This window comes from Dermacentor variabilis, chromosome 11 (genome assembly GCF_050947875.1).
Source record: "Dermacentor variabilis isolate Ectoservices chromosome 11, ASM5094787v1, whole genome shotgun sequence".
Lineage (NCBI taxonomy): Eukaryota > Metazoa > Arthropoda > Arachnida > Ixodida > Ixodidae > Dermacentor > Dermacentor variabilis.
The window spans coordinates 2,371,917-2,398,629 of NC_134578.1; the positions used below are offsets into that span (position 1 = coordinate 2,371,917).

The 26,713-nt window shown below is 47.7% G+C and overlaps 1 protein-coding gene across 4 annotated transcripts in view; it reads right to left on the reverse strand.

Moving 5' to 3' along the window:
* The window catches only part of LOC142564697 (mRNA decay activator protein ZFP36L1-like), a 462,788-nt gene that overhangs the window by 259,015 nt on the left and 177,060 nt on the right, over positions 1-26,713 (reverse strand). For 2 of the 4 annotated variants that reach the window (XM_075675824.1, XM_075675823.1), the window contains one exon: positions 24,969-25,039. The exons of the other annotated variants lie outside the window; for them this stretch is intronic. The gene's annotated coding sequence lies outside the window, so the exon portion shown is untranslated. The remainder of the gene's footprint in view (positions 1-24,968; positions 25,040-26,713) is intronic. 4 annotated transcript variants of the gene reach the window in all.

A 26,713-nucleotide genomic window follows, 5' to 3' on the forward strand; every position in this document is an offset into this window, starting at 1 on the left:
AACAACGGGCGTCAGCGCCGAGTTCCCAACCGATCGCACCAGCGGTGCGACCACAACAACTCGCGCCATCGGTGCGATCCAAACACTGGTGAGGATGGTCCTCACAAGTCAACGTCGCAGCGGTATTTGGCAGGATCACGAGTGGGGCATGATACATCGGCTCCTACCTTGTTAGAAGCGACGACATTCCTTGATGATGGCGTCACTATAGTGGAAACGTTGCCGAAAACTAGCAAGTTGAAGGCATCGTCTACGATACCCTTGAATATGTGGGTCACTTTGTCCGTTTCAGACGCCTCGTCAACAGCTTTGCGGCAAAGAACCAAGACGTCTTGTATGCACTGTGTGGCTCTGAGCACGTGTCGCAAGGGCGTTTTTGCTGCGACCGTGTGCCCGAAGGTGTCACGGAACGGTTAGCGAAGTTTTCTCTGAAAATGTCCCAGCAATCGGGAAATATCACTATTAATGAAGGGGTGAGTAATTATGTGGTATCAATTCAACAGCAAGTAATACTCATAGTCAAGCTATATAGATACCTCGGCGTATATATAAACGAAGAGAATACTTACTCAAGCAGCTACTAAAATAAGCTGAAACTAAAGGGGAAGCAGAATGCAGCAATAATGAAACCTAGAACACTTTGGGGCCAGAATGAGTATCAGGTGCTGCGTAGAATCTGGAAACAAGTAATGGTGCCAGCGCTAACATTCGCACATGCCATTCTGTGCTTAAAACCGAGTTAAAATCGAATATTTTTTCGAGGATGGAAGTTAACCAAAGATCGGTAGGCTGGTTAGCTTTGGGAGCCTACGGCAAAACCATAAACAAAGCAATGCAGGTTGACGTGGGTCGGGGTCGTTTAAAATCAGAGAAGCGCAGAGCAAAATTAGGTTTAATGATAGTCTGAGGAACATGAATCAAAATAAATGGGCGGCTAAAGTCCACAGGTGCCTATCAGTAACTGGAAAGCATACACATCGAATAGAGTATGAGGTAAAGAAAGTTGGCAATCAAATACAGGGTGATTGAAAGCGTAAATAGACAACCAGGAGTCATCCGAAAGAAAGTGACGAAACAAAGACAGCGAATTGGATGCAAAGAAGGCAAACGAAAAAGACCATGGAGATCTACAAGAGTGAGAAGAAATAAATTAGAAGGAAAAATATAAAAAATATATATAATATATAATAAAAAAAGGAAAAAGCAGGTTGCGTAAGAACAAAACATATCGGAGCAAATATTCGCAACTAGATGAGGCATTTGTATGCTTCAACAAAAATCCGGAGACCACACAGCACGTTTAATAGAATGCGAAGGCATTCACCCAGTAAGACCCGTAAGTAACATAGACCTTCCAGAAGGGCTTGGATTCAATGTCGGCAGAAGCATAAACCGGTCAGCAGTCAATATAAGCTAGACACGTTTCGAGTATTGGTGGGAAAAAAGCATCGAAGAGATTGATACGACCGGATCCGTTACAGACATCGTTAGCGGTACAGGGTAGGTAGAGAAGTTATGAAGGAACAGAAAGAAGGTTAAAGAGCTGTATACAAAAATATTAGCAAGAAAAACATGCATATAGCATACCTGAGTAACTCAAGCAGGCTGGGTCACTAATCGTCACCGCCCCGTTTCAAAGGGGATTCCAATACATCATCAACATCAATAGGGCGTATCAGTTCTTGTGCTGGAGGCACTACATAACTATGACTCCTACAAATATACGGCCAATAGTCATCGCGTTTCTAATTGCGTGACAATACACAGGAAATTCAGAAAACCGAAAACGTATGTTTTCCAACATCTTTAAAAAGGCTGCAGGGCCGCATTAAGCACTGATGCCGCTCACTTCATTTCCAATTATTGAGCAAAACATGTCCAAGACATCGCTAACACCTTAAACGGCGAATTTCTTTCATCGTGTAGTGCCTTGTTTCCGACGACATAAAAAACGCTCCCGACTCGGCGGGCCCCGACGCGGTCTGGTACAGCTTCCAGTTTTGGTGTCGCCGTTGTCCCTTTGGTGTCCAGAAGGTTCTTTCAAAGTGCGCTAAATAATTACAGGTTGCTTACTTGCACTTCGTATTTGCGAAAATGTTAATCAGTGCACGTTCCAGCTAGAGCGTACTTCATGACGAAGCCTGATCCCCAAGACGCCGATACGCGCAGGCGGTGTGCTTGTCCATTCCTATGGTCTTACTACTCAATTACCATCTTTTCAATACTTGGCACGTTTATCTTTCTCTGTCTCTTCGTTTCATTCCCGCTTTTACTACTATAGGTGTGTTTCCTAAAGCCACCCGATTCTTTACCCATCCCCCAATGTGTGCGTGTTTAATGCTGATCATCATAAGCACAAGACAGGTGTACGAGCCCCTTCTGCGTCTTTTGCTCTGCATCAGCTACCTGCAGAATGAACCAATTTGCAGGTTACGCTGTTCGGGACAAATTGAAGACGCTGTCCCTTGTCTCTTAGCGGGGCTTGAGGTCTTCTTATCAGAGTAGAGCACGCTGTGGCGCAGCGAGCCCGCCCGCAAGCGCTGCCTGTATGCGACTGCTTTGCTGCAAGGCCGTGGTTCAGGCGAACGGGGCAACCCCCATGTCCGAAGGAGAATGGAGCGATTCGGAGAACTGGTTCGACCGTGTGAAGCGAAACGAACAGAAACGAAGCAAACAAAGACAAATTCATTCAGCTGTGCACAGCGCATTATGGTTCGTTCTGGTTGCAATCGCAGAAAATATTATCGAGTGATTGTGCTTCGTTCGCAATGGCCAGACTCAAACATAGGCTGCACCCACGAAAGTAACGCACTTTGGTGTGTTCCCACTGATTCTACTAATTATGTCCCTCCCTGTACTTCTTTGGCTCTTCGACCATTGTGACGGAGGCATATATCGCCAAAGCTCGCTACTGCCTCCAGATATTAAGATGCCCGGTGAGCTGACACTGACGACGTGTGAGTGATTTTAATTGAGAACAGTAAGAGAAAAGTACAGCTCCGTTGCTGCCTCTCGCGCGAGGGCACCTCCACAGCGCTGTACGGGTCGGGGGAAGGGATCAAAAGAGTAGAGGAGAAACCATGATGGGGGATATAGGGAGAGAAGCCAAACGGTAAGCCACATACGCGAAGGCGGCGTGCTTACAGCGGTCCGCGCAAGTCGGTGTCGACGTGAAACCTTAGAGCTGTGTCACGCAACGTCATAGTAGGCCGTCGTCGCTCATTGGCTCAGTCGGGACGGGCAGTTGTCAATGATAATTATGCGCTGTATTATTGCGTATCATTATTTAGCTACTGCGTTCAAAAGCAGACAGGAAAATATGGTAGCAACCCCTACAAGGTCTTAATGCAGCCAACACTTTCCACGACACATAAGAGAAATTTAGGTGCGAGCACCACGGTGCGACGAAGAAAACTAACATGTTTCATATACATCTACCACATTGTGTCGATCATTGTAAATAATAACCTAACAAGGCTAACATAAGACACACGTAATAACAGACATCTTGCCCACATTATAATGGGCCAGACGGCCAACAGTACAGGAAAACAGAAATAACGATTACTGATCAGCAGCGACAAACTGCCGTAACAGCAGTGTCTCCGAAACCGGAATAGAATTTACAGAGGTATGAATGACTTCAGAGCCAGGTACGAAGAGCGCCATGAAATGTTTCCTGCATTATTTTCTTTTAGCCCTTCGTATGTTCTTTTTGAGCTGACACGTTCTTTTCGCTTGCATGTGCATCACCAAACGAACACGTTGTGAAGCGGACGACGTCTTGGAGTCGCTTCCCGTCGACTCCTCGTATTTCACCACTCGGACACGCACTCGGCACCACAGTCAAGGGACAGAACTTTGTCAGACATCTCCAGAAACAGAAAATCCAACGCGGCATAACCTGCGCTAAATTATACGCATTGCTTGCAGCACAAAATTTACGACCGGAAATGTTATAAGTGTGCATTCCCGGCAAAGAAACAGAATAATATTCTACAGGAGTGCGAGCAAAGCCTGCTTCCCACCGGCCGGCCGTGACCGAGGGTCTTTGGCGCTTGCCCCTGCCAAAGACTGCGTCAGGAGGCATTCGTGGTTGAGAGAAGCGACTGCTCCGTGTTCCCTCTCAGAAAGAGCCACAAGCGTCTTGCCTGTACCTTCAATGAGGGCCGTGGATGCCTGCAGGAGGCGTACGAGCAGCTTTTTCCCTCGCGTTGTCAGCGATCGGGTCAAGACAGTTAAGTACCATTTCAAGGTGGCAGCCAAGCACATTTGAGATGTCTTGCCGCCAAAATTTCTGCCTCTGAGGTACAGGGTTGCGTTGCAAGACAAATTACTACCGTTTATTCTATGGCGAAAAGAAAAGCGATTTGGTAGCCTGTGTTGTAAACTGCAAGTGGCACAAACTTCAGGCCAAAAACAACTTCACTTGGTTTATTATTCAATTTACTGTGGTTCACGAAGTCGGTGTCGAAAAAGTGGCCGCGAGTGCGGGTGCACCATGTTGCGCGAGCTTTTGCAATTGAGAGAGGTTGTTGAGGTCGTGCTTGGCGTAAACAATCATGGCGACCGCCTTTTCGGCGCACCGCGAGTTTCCAGCACGTGTTATTCAGCAAATATTTGAAGGGAAATACTAAAGTTTATACAGGTTAGATATTCCTCGATTTCGGTAATTTGTTAGTAATGAATTGATTGTGAGAAGATAAATTGAAGTTGCTTTGTTCTCTTAAGCTTAGCGCCGAAAACCCAGTGCCAGTACGCCAGTGTGACATCGTGGATTTCAATTAAATTTCTCGCATTTGGGACCAGTTGCGGTTGAGCAGAAGTTCTTTAAATAAGTCGAGTTCAATCTATCACTTCTTTAGCATACCATGGTTATCGGCGAAAATATATAACTGAGTCCGAGCAGACACCTGGTGAAAATCAGTGACATCACTGCGAGCTGGTGCAGGAATATCGAGGGAATGTGTTTTAATTTCTGCCTTCCTCGTTTAGCAATTCTCCTCTCACCATACGAATGAGCCTTTTTTTTATTGTAGAAGATTAATTTACTAGTACAGCTCAACTAACTTTTAATTTTAGTGCCCCTTTAAAATAAGGTTCAAGGTCATGAACCACAACTGCTGTTCCTGCCAGCGTGGATATCAAAACGTATACTATGGGAGCTAAAAAAACGTGCCACCATGCATTGCATGTATTTGGAGACTTCTGTCTCTGTTAAAGCGTTTTCGGATACGTTTTAAGAGCTTTCGCGAGTTCTCTCAAAGCTTGCGACGTGTTGGCGAGCGTCGTCCGCAAGAAGATGCCAGCTGTACCACATCGCCAAAAGGTGAAAAGGTTCCCTGCGCCTCGCCTGCGCAACGCAGCATTTGAGCGCTGTCCGTTCACGTGCGTTCATTTGCACTGCAGAATTTATTTATTTATTTATTTATTTATTTATTTATTTATTTATTTATTTATTTATTTATTTATTACAAAATACAGAATAACAGTATTGTGAGACGAGTGAAACGCTCGTGAATGGAACAGATTGTCTCAATCTCGCTACTTATTCAACGCTACACTCTGGCTTACTTTTTGTTCTCCCCATGAAATTTGGTCCAAGTGTGTGCACTTCGCCGCAGCCCAGCTTTCATAGCTACGCGGTGCATGCATACTGGTGCCCTGATCTTTTCTTGCTAAATAATTTTGTTCCATGGCCAAGCTACCGCTTCGTCTTTTTTGCGGTTACCTTCACTTTCATGACTCAGTTCTCAGCACATCGACGCAGCGCTGTGCACTCGCTCGCCGAATTGATGAATCCCAACAAGCCGGCGGCACTGCACGGTAGACGCGCGCCACTCACACGTACCAGGCTGCCCGGCACGTTTTCCGCTTAGCTCCCTCTGGCTTCTCTCCCGCCCCGCGCCCCCAGTTTTTCTTTCTTTTCAACCGCAGACGCTGCTGCGTGCGAAGCGGGCCTCCGTAATGGCGGCCTGTGCCGCGTACACGCATCGTAAAACAGGGGTCCTCTCCTTCTTTCTCTCGTCGTTACGCGTTTTATTTATTTGTTGTCCGCCATCGCTTTGCCAGGCAGGGCATCGCTTTCGCTGGACCAGTGCTGGACCTACCAGCAGCTCTTCGAGGCCCCAAGCCAAGTGTTGGCTGTTGTGGATACAACGTTTGCGTCAGCACTTGCCCGCAGGACAGAAGCAGCCGAGCAACGAGCCAAAATATCGCAGCTGATAGCAGCAAGTTGGTGCCATGACTCTAGTTTTGCGCTCTTTCAGCATTGGAAGCAGTGAGCGTATCAACTCTTATCGCGCTCAACCTGTTCACGTTCAAGGCAGTAGAAAATGTGGTTGCTTAAAATGCAGCAACACCCACCGTGGTTGCTTAGTAGCTTTGACGTCACCCCGCTAGTCACGATGTCGCGGGATCATATCCCGGCCACGGCGGGCGCTTTTCGATCGAGGCGAAAGGGCGAAAGGGGAGAAAAACGTGCGTGTACCGTGCATTGGGTGGACGTTAAAGAAGCCCAAGTGGATAAAATAATTCAGAGTCACCCAATGTGGCGTTCCTGATAATCCGATCACTGTTCTGGCGCGTAAAACCCCAGAATTTGTTTTAATACAGCAACGCGATTCAGTTGGAGAACTATAGGCCTTCATTCACGAAGCGCTGTCAAGAACAGACGCCACTCAACAGGTAACACGCTATCGACTAAGCTGGCGGTCGGCGAAAGATGCAATTTGTGTCAGAGAAAACTTCACGAATTTACCACTAGAAATTTTACATTTTCATTCTTTGAAAGGACTTGCAGTGATTTCAGAGGTATGTCCAACACACACACCTTTGATGCGTGTGGCCCTTGGTGTTCTAGCCATCGTGTCTTGCACACCAGCCAATCATGATTTTGTAGTACAAAAATTCAGAAACGACAAACCAGTCAAAGAGCAAACAGAAAGAAAGGCGCAGTCTGCTCTTTCCTTTTACTGTTTTTTTTTTCCTTTTCTGAATCTTTGTGCTACAAAATCATGATTTGCAGCAAACAGCAGCTCGCTCAAGAAGAAGGCATCTCGCACACCAGCCAGTTGTGTGCGGACTTTCGAACCCTCGTATAAGCTGCAATATACGAGAACCGAATGCCTCCGTACTGTGTGTCACCGGAATGGCACTGAATACGCAACAAGAAAAAGCGCAAGCAGCCTTTCACCGTATCCGCTCTTCTGCTACTGACTTTTACGCAGTGCGTAAATCCACTGCGTCTTCCTTCATTAACGAAAATAACAAGGGGACTCGAGGGTCTCGAGTTTCCGTTGGTCACAACCGACAGCAAAGCCATAGAAACCATAATTGTCGTTCATTGTCATCGCGCTCCTAAATTTCCCATGAGTGACCAGTAGTATAGAACGTACAAGAAGAACACAGACACACAAGGCACAATGGCTTTTTATTAGAGAAAAGTTCCTGCCTTAGGAAGTTCGAGGCCTGTTCCGCACTCGTATGCCGTCCTACGGATATGGAACTATAGGATTCTAAAAATTCTTCGGGCAACATAGCGCCTTGTGTGTGTCTTTGTTCTTCGTCTACGTCCTTGTGCTATTTGCGCTACAAGAAAAGAAGCTGCAAAATGTTACACCAGCAAACCCAGGAGCATGAGGCCTAATAGGAGGTCAAAGGCAGAGAGGTTAACCAGATTAAGTGTCTCGTTGGCTACTCTGCAGAGGGAGATGGGGTAGAGGCAGGAAATATAAGAAAATCGAAGATTAAAAAAATGAGCGCATCAGTTCGCACATTCTATAGTTTTTCAATGAGTCCCGTTTCTTTTAAAAAGTACACTAGCGCTTTTAAAGTAGTTGGGGCCGACTTCGGCTGGGACCAGGGTCCAAGAATTCTAGCTTCGGTAAGGAGACGGTTGTCAATCTTGTCGAGCGTGGTGCTGAGGACTTTTCTATTTCTATAGTAGTAGAGACGTACGAAATTCATCCCCAAGTTAGGGGCGTTCGAGGGGACCTGTTCTACTCCTCTCTCTTCCTTTGGCGGTGCTTCATCGTCTTGGATATTCAGCAGGAGGACTAATTAATGCGAACCCCATTACACGACAAATCCGTCGGCGTAGTCGGCGTGACCGAAAGATGGCACCAAACATGGCCGACGGCGCAATGAGTAAAAGGACGTGATGAAATGATCGGATTGATGTCAGGTTTCTCAGGGAGGTCCCTGCAAGCACAGTAACTTGCTGGCTTCATGAGCACGTCAAGGCCACGTCATGAGTGTTTAACATGAGCGCGTTCATGGCGTTCCGAGGTCTACAAACGGTACAATGCTTTTGCATTCCCACATGTAAGCAGTCAAGTGTCCCTGCCAAATGTTTATTGGGCTAGTTGGTGTTTACTTGACGACATACTGTAGCGCGAAGACACAGTCCCAAAGAAGGCACACAGACACAGTCACAGGCGCTACTAAAAACAATATTCGAAAGACAGTGAGAGTGAACACGCTGGTAACTTGAGGAAGGACTTGACTGCGCATCTTTCAGTGATGTGGCAGTCTGGGCACGTAGGTATTTCACTCTTAAATAACTCTACAAATGCAAGTACAAGCGCAAGGAAAACAAGGACAAAAAAGGCATAAAAAAGCGCCTGAGAGAGAGAGAGAGAGAGAGAGAGAGAGAGAGAGAGAGTGTGTGTGTGTGTGCACGCGCAGCTTATTGCGTCCGTGTTTTCTTTGCAGCTGTCCAGTTCTAAAAGATCCTTCAGCGCACTGCAAGGACTGCTCTCGCCAGTCAAGATTTTATGATGTGAAGATCCTAGGCAGAAGCAATGATATAACAGCACGTGAACTATTCGAAGCGGTTTACATAAAAGAAAAAAGTAGTCCTTGTGTACGTCAGACTTCTGTTTTGTACAATGCGGATCATACTTTATTTAGAACTTTCAAATGAGCTTGCTGGTTGTGGTAATCGCTTTCTGCAGTCTGCCCGAGGCGGCTGGTGAGCCTGCGCGTTCGAAACAGTGTATGCACTGTCACCCTCATGTAAAGCTAGGGAACGATGGCCGCGAGGGCGCTCCGGAGACAGCCAGCGACGTGTAACGGTAGCTGTGGGGCTCGAGATAAGAAGTACCTGGGCACATGCGGCCGACACATCTCGGGCCCAGCAACTACCGTTAGACGTCGCTGTCTGGCTCCGGAGCGCCCCGGCGGCCGCCGTTCGCGCGCTATACACAAGGGTGGCGTGCCCTGTACTTTACCTCGCTGTCTTTCGAATAAAGTTATAAGCGCCTGCGGCGTGTGTTGTGTGCCTTCGTCGTGACTGTGGTTTCGCGCTGCAATATGTCGTCATGGGTTTCCAGGTGTGAGTTGTGGCAACGGTAGTGACTGCTTTTGGAAGACGGCACTGCTTTTCCTTAAAGATATGCCTCTTTCTGCAACATTGGCCCCCATTGCCACGGACGCCCCGCGAATCCTCCACTAATGTTGTTTACCTTTCATTTTTGCAGCGTCAGAACACAACCTGAGTGGGTTCTTTCATTTCTTCAAGGCGGCGAGCCTGCAGTCGCCGTGGAGACGGTGCGCTTTTGTTAGGCCCTCATCAAAGACATGTGCAGGGGCCGATTCCTGGCGAGGCAGCTCCGCCGAAAGATCGTTACGGCTTTTTCTTTCGCTCGCTCCCAGCAGTGCTTTGAAAACAAGATTCCTCGTGAAGACGCCGAGTCGATCGCTGCGCCGCAGTGGGTCTTTCCCCAGGAGCGCAGCCAGTTTTCCTCGTCAGGTAGAGAGACCGTGTCCTCAAGAACCATTTTCCTAGTTTCTCTCTCTCTTCTTGCTTCTCCCTCTCTGCCGGCAACAATCGCCGGAGAGGAGGTGCGACAGGCCTTATTTTATGCGCGTCCACTTAATGGCGCTCATAATAGCTCCTCGGACTCCTCGGCAGAGAAGATTGCCGCTGCTTCTTCACCCTCGAGCGGTCCGGTTCCTGACTCACGCACATCTGAAGGAACCAACTAAAAAATTGACGACGTCCGTTGCTTTGGCTTTCTTCCCCCGCCCTCCTCTCCGCAGCAGCAGCCGTGCAAACGGCGCACTTTCCTTCGGGCCGCTTGCGCGCTAGCGCAACCCTCTTGTTTCGTGCACAGCGTGGCATCTTCCCTCGACGCTTTCTTCTCTGGGTTAACAGTGTCTGGCTGCCTCTCGCTGCAGGCTCTCTGCGCAGGCTTGCGTAAGTAGGCGGAGGGCGGCTAAGCCGCTTCGAAATGGTCCGGTGATTCCGTTGCTTCCGAAGAAAAAGGAACAACAATTCTCTCCAAAACGAGGGCGAATCAGAAGGCCTTCTCCGAGCGCGGCAGTCATTTCGCTCCTTGCGAAACGCACTCTCGGTTTTATTCCTTCGGTTTGTTTACCCCACCCCCTCTTTCGTAGTGGCAACGCGACCTTTGCGTTTTCTCGCCCCTGCCTCCAGTTGTGAGCACTTTCTGGCCCTTTGTACAAGGTAGCACCCTTGCTCGCTACAACGTGATGCGCGCCCTTAGGGATTTCGCATATGAAAACGGCGAGACTGATTGAGATAACATTTCATTTTCAATAATTGTGTAGCCACCCTCTTACATCAAATCTTTACGCAATAAACACTGGCCTTCTTGGCGCAAGCAGCTACGCGTGCTGCCTATCTCTATTGATATGCTACAACGAGTCTGAAAGCTTGCAGTTCGAAAACGGCTTGCAGAGCAGTTTCCACAGAAAGACATTATTTTTTTTCTGCCGTCCAGATGAACATCCACAATGAACTAGAAACGTGTGAAAGAACAGTTCCGGTCGCAAATCTCTCACGGACAACAAGCCACTAACTACTTCGTCTTTCTCTCTCTCTCTCTCTCTCTCTCTCTCTCTCTCTTTGTACGCCACTGAAGCCGCTTAACTATAGGGCCGCTTAACTAGAAGGAGCTCTCAGGCGCAAATGTTTCGAAGACTGAATGCGTCATTATCGACTTCATTGTTGAATTACAAAGAAGATGGCTTGTAATTCACTACGTGAACATTACAACGCCCGTCAAATTGGCAGTGAACGTGCACTTTGAAAATGTTCAGCAAGCGAGAGCTACTCAGTGTCACGGTCGCGGTTCACCAGAAGGTGCACCGAGGATGACATGAAATTACGTTCGTAACTACATGAACGGCTCCTCCTTTATTCGAAATTTGAAGCCTCGCAGAAAATTGCGGAGAAACGACACATTTTCACAAACCAGGGGGGCAGAGGCGCTTTTTATAGTGCTCTTCCTGTCACCAATTTCTGGGCTCTTCGTGCAGAGTTCTCGTTCAGCCTCTATCAGTACCACATGCGAAGTGGTTTGCCATAGCGGTTCATGCAAGACGATGTTCATTTTTTGTTTTCAGTAGAAATAAAGAGCGTTTCCCGTCTCTCGTGGTGGCTCTGCTGCCCAGCTAGTGACGGGGCAACGGGATAATCTTCCCAGGCATGTACGCTGACTGCGTAAACTTTCCATCGCGCAGTTGCGCCAAACTGCGTGCCTTCCCAGTAATAGAGAATAGCGCAAGCCAGGACGACCAGTTCTTAGTAACGCTTCTGTGTGTGTGTCCCTCTCGTTTTGTGGTCGCCCTGGTTTGCGCTATTCCCTTTTACTGGACATCTACTAACTCGCCCCTACACTCTAAGAAAAATCCCGGGGAAAACGGGAGTAACTGCGCCGTTAGTCCTAAAAAGGGCGCTTTCGTCCCTCAAAGGACTAACTGCATGAATGTGCGGGCCGTGTGCAAATTTCGGAGAGTAAGTGTTTAGTCCCTGCTCGGAAAGAGAGCAATGGGAGGACGATCGGCAACAGTTACTCCCCAGGCACTTCGCTGTTTTCGTCCGTGTCATGGAGCGATGCGGCGAAAACGGTATTGTCTATAAATCGTGAATGGTTCGAAGTTCGTGCATTGTCTATTGAACTACATGCAAAGCAGCACCTTGCCTCTTCGTGAGAAAATTACGTGAAACTTAAAACTGGAATGTGAAGAGGCATGCCCTTCGTGCGCACCCCATAAGTGAGCGCTACACATTAAACGCGCAAGTCATTGATAGACGGCTAGATTTTCTTGGTCTATAGTACCTAAGTTCCTTCCGTTCCAAGGAGGTTGCGAACTGAAGCGATGTGTAGCTCAAACGGCACGCGCTAAGCGACAGAGAAATTGCCCTTCTCTGTCGTCTTCGGTGCCCCGTTTGAGCTCGCTACACGTATACATGGCGTAGTGCCTCAGTTTAAATCACCCTAAAAATACTCGGGCTGATTTCTTTTCGCAGTCGTTTATGGTTGCAAGTACACTCAACGTTAGACTCTGACTGCATAGCTTGCACAAAATACAGTCACTTTTATATTGCCGCACTTGAGTTCCCATGCTTAACTTTGTCGAAATAGCCCGTCTTGCCAAGCAAGCGGCGTGGTGAAGTGGTTAGAGTACCTGACTTGTGAGCGTGAGGACGTGAGTTCGAATCCTGCTGTCGGGCACGCTTTTTTTTTCAGCTCATTAATTTTTTTATTAGGGTATAAATGCCTATTTTAATTAATTACACCTTTGCGGAGCATCGGAACGAATTACAGTTACTCCCTTGAGGACCATCGGGCAGGGGCAACTGTTAGTCCCCGAAGGAGTAAGCGCATGGGGAGTAACAGTTCATCCCATGTCAGTTCGTCCCCAAAAGGACTAATGGTTGTGGCAAATCAGTTAGTCCCCAAAAGGACTAACCTCCCTACCCCTTTTAGTCCTTTTTTTCTTAGAGTGTACAGAAGATTTACTGCGTTCATGCATCGGCCCACTTATATTTCTCTGACCCTCCTGCCACACTTCTTGGCAATCCTTTAATTTCTGAACCAGCCGCACACACAAGCGCAAACCATGCGCACAGCTGCCATGCACCAGTGGCGTCAAGCCACCACGACGATGGAAATTGGAGCCGTCAGTGACGAACCCCTTCGGAACATCCATTCCATATCTCCAGGACCGCATATATCTCCCACAGGGAGAGAAATGCGATTGTTACGCTGTATTTTCGTTTAACGTTTGGCGACGAACAAGCCTTCATACACAAGCTCTCTCAAGAACAGGATGGAGGCACGCATTCCCGCAGAAGAATAGTTACCAACAGCGGAGCCACGCGGAGCCAGGTGCAGCCTCCGGCCAAGTCAAATCGGACAATGACGTCAGGCTAATACTCTTTAAAAGAATTTAATTATATTCTAGTGTTTTACGTTCCGAAACCATGACCTAATTATGGGGCACGCTGTAGTAGGGGACTCCCGATAAATTTAGACCATCAGACATTGCTTAATCTGCGCCTAAAAAACAAGGCCAGTACTCCATGGTGTAGGTGGTGGCACAAACGCGCGCGCTGGGGTCTTATAACGTAAAACTATTCCAATATGTTTTTATTCCCATCACCTGACTCAAACTTACGTAACCGCCGACGCAAGCATCGAGCTGCGACCCGAGAGGTTGTCGAAACAGACAAATCAAATGCTCTCCTCATTTATAGGACGTTACTTTTGTTGGCTTTAAAAACGATAACAGTGCCTACACTGAGCAGCTTCTCTTATCTCATTGGCTGTCGAGAGGCGAGGAGCACGCTCAAGTGGAGAGGGATTCGATGGGGCCGAGCCAGCGCACTGAAAATCGATAACCGAATGTAGAGGGTAGTGCTGGCGTCTGCGATTGGTCCGCTTTCCCTTACTTAGCTTGCGGTGGCTGATCGAAAATCGCGGCGGCATACAACGGAAGGTTAAGAATGGATCCTCAGCACGGATCCTCAGCAAAGTTGGCAGAGCGGGTCAAACGTGCCGAAAGTGCTCGAAAACGCTACACGGTGTCATGTTCGTCGGATGATCCTACCGCTGTCAACCAGATGTAGGAGTCGTCGGACGACCTCGCCGCTACCACCATTTGAAGGAGTTGAAGGTCGTAGAGAGGAATTCGGTGAACAGGATTTATTTACATTATTTACATCTTAGACAAGACATACATCGACAGTCTAGCGTGACTCCCATATAGAGCCCGCAAGACTAACATACAGCAAACAGCTTACGAGCACACAGCTCACGAGTACATTTCGAGCATGACAACGAGCACTTAGCTCCCGACGACGAGCACACTCTAGCAGCCGGCAAACGCTGCTTATAAGCACTTGGTCCCCCTTTGATTCCCAGTGGACGGAAACGTTCGTCCAGTCATCGTTCGACGTCACCGTTCGACGTCACCGTAGATGACCCGCCCTTTTGGAGGAGGGCTCACAAACACATGTTGCACAGGTTTCAGTGCCGCACACACACACAGGTGTAAAGGTCCGGAGCCGACTTCAGAGCGGCTTCGTAGAACTCTGCTTCGTCCCGGGTGGCGCGGCCGAGTACCACATTCCTGAGCTGACCCCGCGCCACGTGGCTGCCGGTTTATTCGCAGTTCTCTGAAGTGCGCCCCGTCCGGTTGGATAGGAACACGTGCAGCGGGCTGAAATATCTGGCACGTTGTCACGCCGTATGGCCGTTCCTAACAACGGTCACGTAAAAGGTTTGATTGCACGCAAGTAAACCCATTTTCTCCGGCAAGTGCGAGTAGCCAGTGCCTGAGCGATCGGCGGCAGCCATCTTTTATTCGTTTCGGAACGGGGGAGTCTGTGGCTATCCAGAAAAAAAATCAGTTTTGTTCGGCATATTAATGCATCTTTAACGCGTACGCGTCGCTTCGACACGGTGAGTTTTCGCGGTTTTGTGACGTCGCGTCACAGGCAGGTGTCACAGGCAGGCGCAGCCCGAAAATTTTTGACCAATAGCCGAGGGCTAATGGCGAAAAGGCGTCGAATCAGAAATAACTACGTTTCTTTTGTTCGGTCCAATCATGCATAATCAGTGTGTACGCGTCATCTCAGATGGGGAGCCATCGCGGTTTCGTGACGTCGCGTGACAGAGAGGAGAAGTGATCAGGTGCCCCAATAAGTCTTGGACCAATCGCGGAGGGCTGATTGCAGAATTCGAATGGAAACGTTTGGAATAGCTTTACGTTATAGCGCCCCTGCAGACAAAGCGCTGGGACTTGGTGCTAACTGCATTCTTTTTGCAAATAGCGTACGCTTTGCGGGGAATAGCCTTGCACCCACGAGCGTGTCTTCAATGATGCGTAATGCAAATATTCTTAAGTGCGCTCAACGCGAGTTTCAGTAAACAAATAGACGGAGTCTCGGAGGCATGCGTTAATGCTAGAATGGGGGAAAGGTAATCAACGAGTGCAGGTGAAAATATACCTGCACAGGTTTCCTGCTCAAGACTCCATTGCTCTCTGCAGCCGATTGTACCTGGGCAGATTTTATGTAGGCCGCTCACTTTAACGTTTTTCTTATTGCTAAGGACGATGAATAGACCATAAAAGCGTGCTTATTTTTATCCCTGAAGTTCCTTGCACGAGTGAGAATGCGGAACACTTCGGCGAGTTGCATTCATCATGATTCAAGCCGGTAGCGCTAGAGACTAGAGTGACATAAGCGCTTCGGGCGTGAAACGTCTTCATTTAGGTGATCATGTAGGGAATCGCTTGCTAAAAGCGCACGTAACGTTACATGTATGCAAAGAAAACATGTTATAGTATATATGTAATATCATTTAATATATATTTGCAACCGTGCTACCCACGCGCCGCACTTTGCTTCCGTTGCGTAGAAGAAAGAAACCCTGAATCATGCTTGTATTGGAGCTAAATTTAGCCTCTACCTCGGCGTTCAGAAAGGTGTAGCTAGGCGGTACGTTTGTGTATTCGGACGGGAGTGGCCGCGCTTGAGAGAGCTCACTTCGCCATAGCAGGTATATTCCATCAAACTCAAACCGGCGCTCATTAGGAGTTACAAGGCTTACACGCGCGCAATTTGTTGCAGAAATTCGAAGGCTGCTCAGCTATGGCAGCTCCGCTTTCGGCGCTTGGGGTCCAGAGGTGCGCAGATACCCAGGCACTGCAAAACTCTGGATGCCGACCCGTGCTTGCCACTTTCGACCATGGCGGGCCCACTACGAGCGAGCATAATTGCAAGATTAGACCATATGACTAGCTGTATCATATGTTGGGCACGTAAGATTTGTAATGCGTGAATAAGTGTCACGTATAGTGTGTTTGTTAACGTAATTTCTGTATCCCTTCCTTAAATACGTAAGCATTTCTATGCCTACCCAACGAGGGAAATCGTCCGTTCGTCCGTCACGCAAGACGAATCGTTGTAAAGAAAATAATGTATAAAACAAACTAAATTCGAAAGAAAAAACGTTGGCGGTGATAGGTTTCGAGCCTACGACCCCACGCTCAGAAGTCGTTTACATTCTGGGTTAAACACCCGTGCTTGCAGGAGGCGAATATGTCTGAACCATAGAATCTGTTGTACCGGCAGTACAAAAGTCAAAGAAGAAGTTTCTATAAAGACTTCGTTGAAATATTTGGTGATGATGGAATAAAAACCACCTCTAAGATTACATGTAGAGCTGACATGGAGCATTGTAGACATCAGGACAATTCCGATCTTCTGCGTGATAAGCGGTTGTGAGCTTGTGGCGGGTAGAGGATGAACGAAGGGTGTCCTTGATGACGCTGAACAAAAAGTACCGGCCTTGGTCGGTAAGAAGCTGTCGGGCAGCACCATGATGCAAGGTGATGTCAACAAGAAGAAAGTCGGCGACATCCGTAGTGCACCTGGTTGGGAGGGCGCGAGTAATGGCGTATCGCATCGCGTAGTCGGTCGCACCGGTGATCCACTTGGCTGATGTCGAGGTTGAAGAGCGGTTCGGCGGGGATGTCGATAGGATGAAGCACACCAGCTGGAAGCAAAGCTGGCCACTTGCGGCGTTGGCATTGGTCACAGCTAACGACATATCGTTACAAGAAGTGATAGAGACCAGGCCAGAAGAAACAGCGCTTGACGCTTGACGTGCGGGTGACACCAATGGGACCAGCGGTGGGCTCACCGGGATGCTGGCGGTGGACAGCTAACCGCAGATGGGCAGGCACGACGAGAAGACGTTCAGCCCCGTCGGGATCCTATTGTGGTGTGTAAGGTGCCGTCGTGAAGGCAGAAAAAGTGGAGTGAAGCAGTGGATATGGCAGAGCTAAGGCTGTCGGTGATAGAACGTATAAAGCCGAGTCACGGCGTTGTCCATCCGTTATATTAAGATGGCCGGTAGAAGACAAAACGCAGGCGTTGGTGTCTTGCTCAGTGACGTCAGAGCAATCGACGGGAAGCCATGACAGGCAATCGGCATCTTGATGGAGCTGATGATGCATCTTGATGCGGCACTTAAGGGTTGCGTCATCGGCGGCTTCATCGGCGCAGACTTGGAACGAGGCATAGGAATCGTGCTTCGTATTGAGACTGCTTCTGCAGGCAATGTACAACGTTTGAGAGGTGCGCATCAGCAGACGAGGTCTCAGGGGAGAGCCTGGAATGGCTTTCGGTCGCGGGACGCTTTTGAATTCAGCCACTGATATTCCCTTGCTCTGCCCAGCTCCAAGGCCGGCAGGCAGGCGTTCACCCCGTATTGCCTCGGAGCGCTGGTCAACGGCGGCAGTCCTCGACGAAGCAGTCCAGACAGTCCCAACATACGTTGGCTTGGACGGTTGGACCGCCAGCGCCGCAGGAGAAGTATGCGAAGATTGTTTGCCCTCATGTGCCAAGCCCATCACGAAGGGAAAGCAGCTCTAGCCTTAGCGCCACCTATTGGCGGCGAGGAGTTACGGAGTCGCCATCTATCGGAAGCGCCTCGCTGGCGTAGTATGAGGGATCATGCGGCGCGCTCCTCATAGGTTTTGCTGTCAGCGCTCACTGAAAACACCACGCGCGAGCTCTCCCGGACGTTTCTATAAGTACTTTCGAAACGAGAGAAGTTTCTTACTGTCTAAATAATAATCTTGGGCAAACTGAAAGCACACAATCGTTTACAGACGCTATCTCCTTACCGAATACGTACAGTGAACGCCACTGCGCGCGGTCGCCGCGATGGAGTCTCCCGAACCGGCTTCTTGCGTGAAAGGTAGGTAAACGCTGAGAGCAAACTATGTGAAATATGTTCTTATAGTGTTTGTATAACTAAATGGAGCGTAATAGAACGAAGCCTCATTGCAGCGATCGCGCAGATTCGCAGCCACCGACTGCGCGTCTGCATGCTTGTCCGCGCACTGTTTCGCTTTCTCCGCGCGCGCGCGTTTTCGCACCGTGCCATGAGCTTTAGGCCGCAGAATATGAGCATTTGACAGTATACAAGCAACCATTGTTGCGTGGGCGCTATCAGAGCTGTTCAAAAATAATTTCATTGTAGAGACTTCGACGCCTACGGGGACTGTGATGTCCCGTCGCGACGATTCAATCTTTTTTTTTTCTTCTAAATTCTTTGACCTTTCAATATTATTTCTCGAGTTGCGTCGCACTGTATGTTTATCGGTGTTCTCAGCGTGCAATTTCCCGCTGCTCCTTTTTTGTAATCCAGTGCAATAATTCATAACACAAACATGACCATATGACATGCTTTTTTAAAATGTGCTTCTTACCGCTGCCTTTCCGCTCCACTGAACTTGCGAGCATCTATAGCATCGACAAGTTCATAGACCAAACCGTCATGACATTAGTCGGGCAGCGGACTCGGGCGAGCGTCTCAGTGCGCGTTTTCCGAACATCGCAGACGGGGCGCCGTAGCAGAAATCTTCCTCGCGTCTGTGCTTGCTGCATACCCGAGTTGTAGCCGATGACTGTTTGCCGGTTTTATGTTTCGCGAGCCAAGCTTCACACAGCTTCTTGTCCTGCGGCTACGTGTGAATAAGGCTGACACCGTGCTCCGTTGCGTGCGTCCGGCATTGCGGCACCGAGCAGTAGCCTACCATATTGTGCGCCTTCGAAGGCAGCCACTACCTATTGTAGTGCTTTGAAGCGTTGTAAAGGAGACACTCAATGCGGTCTCCACTAAATAAGGACCGCAGCGTACGAGGGAATTTAAACTCGTTTTCAGCTCGCTTCGGCGTGCCCGAAGCAGCCGACGCGGCCGCTATGTCCACGTGATCCCTCCTAGCACGTCACGCCGACGGTGGCGCCAGCTTTTCCAGTGGTGGAGCTCGAGGCCAATAGCCTGGGCCTGCTGCGCCAGCGCGTTTTCCCTGAGCAGACGCTCGTCGTCACTCTGCAAACGCGCCACTTCGTTGCTGAGGAAGATTTCCTCGAGCATAATAATAATAATAATAATAATAATAATAATAATAATAATAATAATAATAATAATAATAATAATAATAATAATAACAATGAATTATTAATAATAATAATTCGGCATAGCCACTAAACACTACTTACGTGGTGGAATGCGAAAAGTAATAGTCCCTTTGGTGAATCCTTTAGTCAGCCACAATCGTGGAGCTGCTGTGGTGTCAAGGAAGCCTGGTCGTCTCGCACCCGTGAGGCGCGGGTTCGAGTCCCACCCAGACCGAAATGTACCACATTTTGTTTTGAAAACTGTTGATGTAATCTGTTTGCGGGAAGCTCACGGAAAAATTTGGCGTCAATCCGAGCATATTTTGACGTGTTTTTACTCTTTGCGCCGACGGCCATTTTTGGTACCATCGTTCGGTCACGCCGACGACTACGCCGGATTTTCGCGTAATGGGGCATATAATGTCTTCGCATTAATAATAAAAAATAGTATTCAAATAATTGTTTATCTAATTTACCCAGAAACAATTCTAAGGTCTGCGTGCTGACGCTAGGGTAAAACGGTTTATGAATACAAATACACTAAAAATGGATAACGACAGTTACGAAGAGGAACAGTTTCCAATCAATAAAATCCAAGTTTAATTGAGAACAGAAAGACGGAGAAAACACGAACAATGTGTGACAGTCAATATATATAGATTAATCAATCCAGCCTTTATATTAAATCATGGGGTTTTACGCGCCAAAAGTACAATTTCATAATGAGGCACGTCGTAGTTACGTATTCCGGAATAATTTGGAATACCAGGGGTTGTTTAACGGGCACATAAATCTAAGTACACGGGTGATCTCGCCCCCATCAAAATGTGGCCGCCATGGATGGGATTCGAACCCGCAACCTCGTGCTTAGCAGCCCAACACCATAGCCACTAAGCAACCATGGCGGGTCCAGCCTTTAGATTAGGTGCCGAAGGAAAACCACGAGCTTTTGCTACTGGCGCACAGGCAATCTAACAAAAACATAATGTAGAATCTAAAAAAATTACAGCCATAAAGAAATGCTTCTATTTAAATACTTACAATTATTGCATTTATTACTCTGAAGAATCGTGAGCGCTTACGTCGCGTATTATCGGAGCACTGCTGTCTCTCCGTTTTTCCAGATGTTAGCTGTTCGGTCCACTCGCGGCCCGCCATCAGCCGGGTCGTACAGCGAACGCGTGCGCGCGCTGATGCTCGCGTGAAGGCTCGCGAGACAAACAAAATGCTGCGCGCGGGAGCCTTAAAACGAAAGACGCAAATTTCCAGTATCGGCTTGTCAACAGGCCACCAGACGAACGCGGCATTCGAGCGACAAGCAACGCGCTGGTAGGCCCTGTCTCGGCACAGTAAGCAAACCGGCACAAACACAATAAACGTTTTAACAACCTTAAGGGTATAAATAAATTTGTCGCCAGACGAGCACCCTCATTTGATCCTTTAAAAAAAAGGTGTTTGGCTGAAGTAGACGCGAAATGAAAGAAATATGTCGCCCTCAACTCGTTACACTTTCCGCTGTGTACGAGTTGTTTATTTGCAGTGGTACACAAATGGCGTCAGAGGACAAGCAATTCATCCTTAAATAGTTTACGGAAGAAATTCATAGAGGTTGATTTTAACCCAGTAACTTCTCGTGGAAACCAAACAGCCTGACCACTGCGCCACACAGGATGCAACGTTTCAGCCCTTCAAATATTGGTATTTATGTGCATAAATTGAAAGAAACCCCAAGTGCTTCTGTTCATGAGAAACCTTGCACAAGTCCCCATTTTGCCTCGACGTAAATGTGTTCCTTACACCAAAGGCCTAACATTCATATAGCTCCAAGGGCAGTAGCAAACGTGCGAACACATTTCGTATGGAGTATTATTTCTTTCGTTAGGGGATTAATTGTTTATTGTGTTTTGATATTTTCGCACACGCCCTTACTATGGGGTGTCTTGAGTAAAATGTGCACTACTGTCAATTAAAATAAAACGATGTTCACGTCCCAGTATTCCTAAAGTTAGCAAGTTTCTCTTATTACATAGTACGTTCCGGAGCGTTGTTTATTAAAATCACAAATAGAGTATTATATAGGATAACAAGTAGTTTTCTCGCATGCATGCAGGGTTCTTGCACAGACAGCGCGAGTGCCCGCTGTACAGAGTGCAGAGTACGGCATCTAAAGTCGCGTAGCGTGCTCCCCCCCCCCCCCTACGCAAGCTTCGATGTGTTGTGTCTATAGCACGCCCGTGGGGGTGAAAATCTGCTGCACTTTGGCTCCAATTTTATGTTTATTTAGGCGCAGCTGACGCTTTCAAATATTCGAAAAGTACCGAAAGATATTCGCACTAACAAATGCTGACTGTTCAATTCGAAATCCGAATCGAATAGTATTCTATTTGATTCGTTATTAGAAAGTTTCGAATATTCGCACACGCCTACTAAGGGAAATAATGAAGAAGGTTAGGCAGCAGCGGTTCTGGCGGCATGCCCTCCTTCTAAGACAATTCTTGCCAACGGGTTGATCAGCGGCCTGTATTCCTGCTCGCCCTTGGTTCCTGCATCGTCTATGGCCACCGTGGGTAAATTTCCACGTGCACTTGCGCTCATTGCGAGCACTTTCAAGCGCCTGTGCCCTGTACTGTCTGCTTCGTCTACACGGACTGCACGTGACTTCAGCGAGGACCATATAACGACGCACACAAGGGCACTGACTCAATGTAGCAGCAGCGGTTGCGGTGGCATGTCCTCCGTCTAAGACAATTCTTCTTCCAACAGGAAGGTTGATTATTTCTCTACACTATCTAAAGGTTTATTCTGCCGCAACTGCTGCCCAAACTTCTTGTTCCACTGTTCGTAGTATATATACTCCGCTATGCGGAACTACTACAGCGAACCTACTACAACGGAACTGGCGTAAAAAAAAATTGCATTTCTTGAGGCATTGCTCAATCAAAAGTTGTACACACTGATCGATGATGTAGTCTCATGAATTAACATCAAGCTACAAAACTTAGGACTAGGTGAGCGCGCTTCGCTTTGCGAAAGTGTTCAGTTCATGAACAAAGAACTCGACACGATGAAATTAAAACTGGAAGAACTGGTAACCTCAAACAAGGCGCTCTTGTCAGGTAACGAAGCTTTCGAAAGAAGGGTGGCTGATTTAGAGCAGTATTCTAGAATGAATAATGTGGAAATTAGGGGAATCCCTACATCGCGGGGTGAAGATTGTGGAGTCATTCTGAAACGAATTGGCGATGCTATCGAGTACCCTATCTTACCTGCTGATATCGACACGGCTCACCGTGTTGCCTTTAAGTGAAATGACACCCGCCGTGGTTGCTCAGTGGCTATGGTGTTAGGCTGCTGCGTCAAATGTGCGACGGGCGTTATTTACGAAATACCGCTAAAATGTGGGAAAACCTACGTTGGACAAACGGGGAGATGTGTTAATGACCGGGCCCGGGAGCATGAATTGTCTGTAATCAATAACGGTAATGCGCATTTACCTGCGCATTGCACTGTTTGCATGGAAGGCAGATGCCAGCCACTGCTGCGTGAGATAAAGATACTTGGCAGGAGTGGTGATACGTTAGCAAGAGAACTTTTGGAGGCATATCACATTAAAGAGAGGCACGAGTTGTATTAGTGACACGTCTGTTTTTCTGTTTGAAAATGAGTTGCAACTGTTCAAAACGTCACTGGATTCGCTCTAGGCAACACTGATGTACGCATGCGCATTTGTTCATTCTCCCTGCCCCGCTGTAAGAATAAAATCAGTTGAAGTTCAGCGCTCAATCTGTCTTTTCGTACTCTTCCTTCCCAAGTCTTTATTTTTCCTTTTTTGGCGCAACAATGTATTCTTTAGATCCCAACCAACTCGCCCAGCAACAAGTTCTAATCTGTTAAACTCTTTCATGCTAACATGCAATCAGTTATAATTAAAAGTAGTTCTCTAGAGAATTTCATCGGTAAACCTTCAATATGAGGTAATTATGCTAAATGAATTTGGTAAAGAAACAATGACCAGGTTTTCAATATAGTAGGTTAGAACGCGTTTAAACCTAACACAATTCACAGTACGGGACGTGGCATCGCAATACTAACAACAAATAATGCGCTATATGATGTAATTAACACATTTGCATGTTCTCGTACGCATACACAAACAATAGCAATACATGTAAACAGGTTACACTAGCTACGCTATATAGGCTACCGGGAGAGAAGCCTCCAACTTTTATATTAATGTCTTTTTACGTGTGGTAATGAACACAGCTGTAAAGTTGCCTGCAGGGGAGATTTCAATTTTAGGATGTTAGTTAACTCAAAACTTATCAAAACATTTGACCACATTCTTCGTTCTCACGGTACCCAAAACACGATAAAACCTCCGAACAGAGTTACAACGGATTCTTCTACTCTAATAGACCTATTTTATACGAAACACGAAAAACACCAAATTAAAGCGGGATTATTAGCTTATGATATAAGTGATCATCTGCCGATTTCTTATGCATCAAAACAGCAGAAAAACACACCCAACTTCGCATGACAATAAACGTATCAGAAAATCTGGTTATCCAAGCTTTCGAAATTTCGGCAACATATTCTGGCTGTTGACAGGTCGGAGACTTTATGCTCTCAAGACGCGAACGATGCATTTAACTTACTATATGCATTTTTAGAAATCTATAAGAAAGGTTTTTCTTTTAGAACCTTACGATCGTCCGAAAGAATCGGGAAACAATGAATAACTAAACAATTCCTAGCTATGATATAACAAATTACTTGTGCCATAGATTTATCTGTACACGCGATATAGAACATCTGAAACAAAAAAAGCATGGTAGCTACCTTAACAAGAAAATGAAGGAGAAAACAAATAACTCTGAGATTATTTTCAAGTCAGCAACTACTAATATTAAAAGAATACTGCGAAAACATAATGAGATACTGAACCAGTGGCGATGATGATGATGTTAATAATGACAATAATTATTGTGATTCCTCATGCGGACCCGTTATTTTAGTTTCTCGTGAGGGCATGGTGGAGATGTTTCTTTTCTTAGACTCGATCCGACTGTTCCACAGGTCCTGTTAGTATGCCCGATGCTTTCTTAAAGTGGTATGCGTAATCCTTAGCCAAGTTCTTAACCAAAATCTTTTATAAATCTCGTTGTCAGCTTCATCTCCCCCCGACTAGCTTACAGCCAGAATTGTGCCTATTCACAAGACCGGAAACTGCCTTCACTAACCTGTTCCTCCTGTAAACTCATCGAACACATAGCCACATGAACAAGCTGGCTTCGCGACAATGGGTAATCTTTTGCGAGTCCCTGGATCCGCGAAAATATTTGTCGCTTATATAGAGGACTGTTCGTGGCCTTCGCACAACCTTTGGTCAGCGCCACCCGTTTAAGTATCTGGCACTCCATCTACAATGTGGAGATATTGACGTCGCTGAATCTTTCTGCAGAAAGATTGCTGGCGAAGCAAATTCCGATGGAACAGGTACGGAAACACTCGACCACCCACTGTTCTCACGCGATCCCCGCATGGAATGCCCTTTTTCTATGGAAGAACTAGAAGCTGCGCTGGCTTTGTGCAGGCGTTTTTCAGCGCCAGGACTTGACGGCATTACATACCGTGCCCTGTGTAACCAGGAGACCAAACTCGGAAGGCGCTCTTGCTCCTGTACAACGACTCCTGGCAGACGGGTATGGTTCCGCAAGAATGGAAGTCAACTCACCTCATTCCACTTCTCAAAGCTGGCAAGTCGCCTTTGGACATTTCCTCATACCGTCCGATCGCACTTGCCAGCTGTGTCGGAAAAACAATGGAAAGAATGATTTTAACACGTCTGGAATGGTACTTAGAGTACTATGAAATCTACCCAGATGCTATGGCCGGATTCAGACGTCGCCGTTCGTCAACAGACAACGTTGTTGACTTGATAACATTTGTGCAACACCAAAAGGCCTGTAAACGACTACCTGCTGCTCTGTTTCTAGACGTTAAAGGGGCTTATGATAATGTCACCCATGAAGCCATCCTTAACACGTTAGAAGCCGTCGGACTTGGTGATAAGATTTTGTCACAAAAAGACAATAGACGATGTACCCGGCGTCGCCGAGGGAGGCGGTTGTACAAGATGGCGTGCAATAATCTAAGCCGGCGTCCTCAGCTTCTACCTCTTCTACTTCAGCGCCCGTCTCTTGCTGAGCGCGTGTTCCAGTCCCAACTTCTTTTTTTTCAGCGCTGGCTCGTGACACCTGGCGGCATTACTCCCCCGCCAAAAGAAAGGCATCGACCCGATGCTTACTAAACTAGAAGGAGGAAGTGTGGAATTCGTATGATATCGGATTGGCGTCGCCTTAACGCGCGAAATACGGCTTGAGGCGAATAACATGCACTATCTCTGAGCGGTGCTGTCGACGCCGAGGCGACGCGGCACCGTCGGGAATGACTTCATAGTTCACTTCACTAACGCGGCGTATCACTTTGTAGGGTCCAAAGTATCTACTAAGGAGCTTCTCAGACAACCCCTGGCGACGGACTGGAGTCCACACCCAGACTTGGTCGCCTGGCTGGTACTCGACGTGCCGATGTCGAAGGTTGTAGCGTCGTGCGTCTGTACTCTGTTGCTTCGCGATGTGTATGCGCGCGAGTTGGCGAGCTTCCTCTGCGTGTTGAGTAAGTTGCTCGGCGTCGGCAGTAAGTGATGCGTCGGTGTCGTGCGGGAGCATAGCGTCTAGCGTGTTCTGGACCTCGCGCCCGTAGACAAGACGGAACGGTGTGAAGCGTGTGGTTTCCTGAATGGCGGTGTTGTACGCGAATGTAACGTACGGCAGGACTTGATCCCATGTTTTATGCTGGACGTCCACATACATAGACAGCATGTCAGCTATGGTTTTGTTTAGCCGTTCCGTCAGTCCGTTGGTCTGCGGATGATAGGCAGTCGCCTTGCGATGCTGCGTGCAGCTCAGCTCGAATATGTCCTCTATAAGTTGGGCTGTAAAGGCAGTGCCTCTGTCGGTGATGACATGTGAGGGGGCACCATGTCTGAGGACTATGTACTCGATAAAGAACTGGGCAACTTCGTAGGCCGTGGCACGTTGTACAGCTTTCGTCTCGGCGTAGCGTGTTAGATAGTCCGTGGCGACTATAATCCACTTGTTTCCGCTGGCTGACAAGGGAAAGGGTCCCAGAAGATCCATGCCGATTTGATCAAACGGCGCGCTAGGTGGTGCGATGGGTTGGAGTAACCCCCCGGGCTTCAAAGACGGCGACTTCCTGCGTTGACACTCCCGGCAGCTTTGCACGTAACGCTTCACCGTGGTACAAAGTCTGGGCCAGTAGTACGTCTGGCGTACTCGTGCAAGAGTGCGTGAAAATCCCAAGTGTCCAGACGTGGGCTCATCATGGCAGGCTAGGAGAATGTCATCACGAAAGGCGGCAGGTATTACCAATAAATACTCTTTGTCGGTGGCACTC